Consider the following 2,058-nt stretch of genomic DNA (forward strand, 5'->3'; position numbering starts at 1 on the left):
CATCCAAGCTCAGCTCAGGGTGGCTCTGGCTGCCTGCTGCTTCCTGTTCCACGAGGACACAGCGTTCATTGGGGCTGGAGGTCGGGGCCGCGTCTCCCCTGACAGCCAGTGCCGCGGAGCTCCAGGTGGCCCTGACCGCATGGGCTTGTCTGAGCTGGGCCTGCCGCCCCTTCCGGGCGTCCCTTCTGCAGAGGCAGTGGCACCGGGACGCAGGCGCAGGCAGAGGACACCAAGCGCTGTGCAGAGACCAGCCGGGAGCCGCCAGGCCTCCGCCAAGAGCTGGCTGGCTCCGTGGCAGTGGTGGTCCAGGGGCCTGCGGCTGCTGCTCTGGAGGCAGAGGCTGAGCCGTTGGGTCGTCTCCGAGTCTTCCGTTCGGCAGCGCCGTGGGGCCCTGGCTCGTGCCCTGCCTGCCTGAGACCAGATCTTATGACAGTTGCCTCAAAGCTTGTTTGCAAAGCCAGCTGCAGGACCTCAGGCGGGCTGGCAAAGCTTGCCTGCAGCCCAGCTTGCTGCAGGACCCCCTGGCAGGCCAGCAAAGCTCATTTGCAGCACAGCTCAACCTCCTGACCGGCCAGCCGAGTGCAAACCAGACAAGGCTGTGTCTAGACACTGACCCCCCCGGCCTGCTGGAGCCAGGACTGCGAAACAAACACGTGCACCAGACTGGGGGAACGTGGGGTACATGTCATTGCCCAGGGAACCGTCTCCCCAAACACCTTGTAAAAGGCCATGCGACCAAACGACGAGGAGACCCCCACCACTGCTGCACACAGGAGCTATGGGGACCCCACCACCGACACACATGGGGGCTATGGGGACCCGACTGTTAAAGATTTTATTCTCACACAAGTGGGTTACACCAGGTATTGCTTTATTCACAACTCAGAGTTGCGCCATCACCTCAGTGAGTGGCCAAGCTGAACTCGCTAGATCAGTTTATAGACATTTATTAACCGATTACATCAAGGCTAGAATCTTCATAAGTTTCTAAGCAACCGTTCCGTTCCTTTGAGTACACCATTTATTAAGTTCTTTCTATTCTTCTGTCTTGGTAGAATTCTCCCTGGCTGGTTTCAGGCCTTGCTTGGTTTCAGGGTCGTCTTGGAGTCATCGTCTGTCCTTCATCTTCTTTTGTGAATTCTGTTTGATACAATCCATACAATTAATTTCTATCCCAATTGCACGCATACACATTGTATGGTTTCTTAACACAGCTGTGTTCACACAGCTGAATCTACGTTCTAGTTCTATGATTTTATTCTATTCTATCATCAATCTTCTTTATAATCAATCTCTGACACCGACCACCGACACACATGGGAGCTGCGGGGACCCCACCACCGCACACAGGAGCTATGGACGGACGGGACGCCGCGGGACCCACGGCGGCGACCCTCTCTTGCGACTCCATCCTGACTGCTTGCTCGGTTTCTTTCTTTCCCACCTTTCCCTCTCTTTCCCGCCGCCGTTTCCTCGTGCCTCCACCGGGACAGGCGACGATCGACCTGTCCGACTGACCGGCGGCGTGTGGCCTCCTCCTCCTCCCTCCGGGAAGATCAGCGGCTCGGGGCTCCCCGAGGAGGGGCTCCCGCCGTGGGAGCGCGGCTCGGAAGCGTCTCCCGGTGACAGCGAGTCTTCGGTTTTTTAACAGCAGGGATTTGGCCGGAGTGCCCTCTTCCAGCGGGAGGAAGCCGCTGGCTCTCTGCGGGCCACCGCGAGCGGTGCCGCGGTGCCGGGCGATGCCACCCGCGGAGCCCCCGCCACTCCCCGGGACGAGGCAGCGGATGGCGGCGTTGTCCCGGCGGAGGGGTTTTCCCCGGGACACGGGCTCCCCGCTTCGCCGCTGCGACCGCCGGCCCGGCCCGAGGCCCTCCGCGGGGCGCGGGCACCACCCGCCACCGGGGCGGGACCGGGCCGAGGGCCACCGCCCCCGGCCGCCCCGCCCCTCCCCTCCCACCGCGCGGGCCCGGCGCGGCACCCGGCGCCGCCTCCCGAGCGCGCTGCGCAGGCGCGGGGCCGGCGGCGGGGAGGGGCGGGCACGCGCGGGGCTCCCGCCCC

The sequence above is a fragment of the Opisthocomus hoazin genome, chromosome 18 (genome assembly GCF_030867145.1).
Source record: "Opisthocomus hoazin isolate bOpiHoa1 chromosome 18, bOpiHoa1.hap1, whole genome shotgun sequence".
Lineage (NCBI taxonomy): Eukaryota > Metazoa > Chordata > Aves > Opisthocomiformes > Opisthocomidae > Opisthocomus > Opisthocomus hoazin.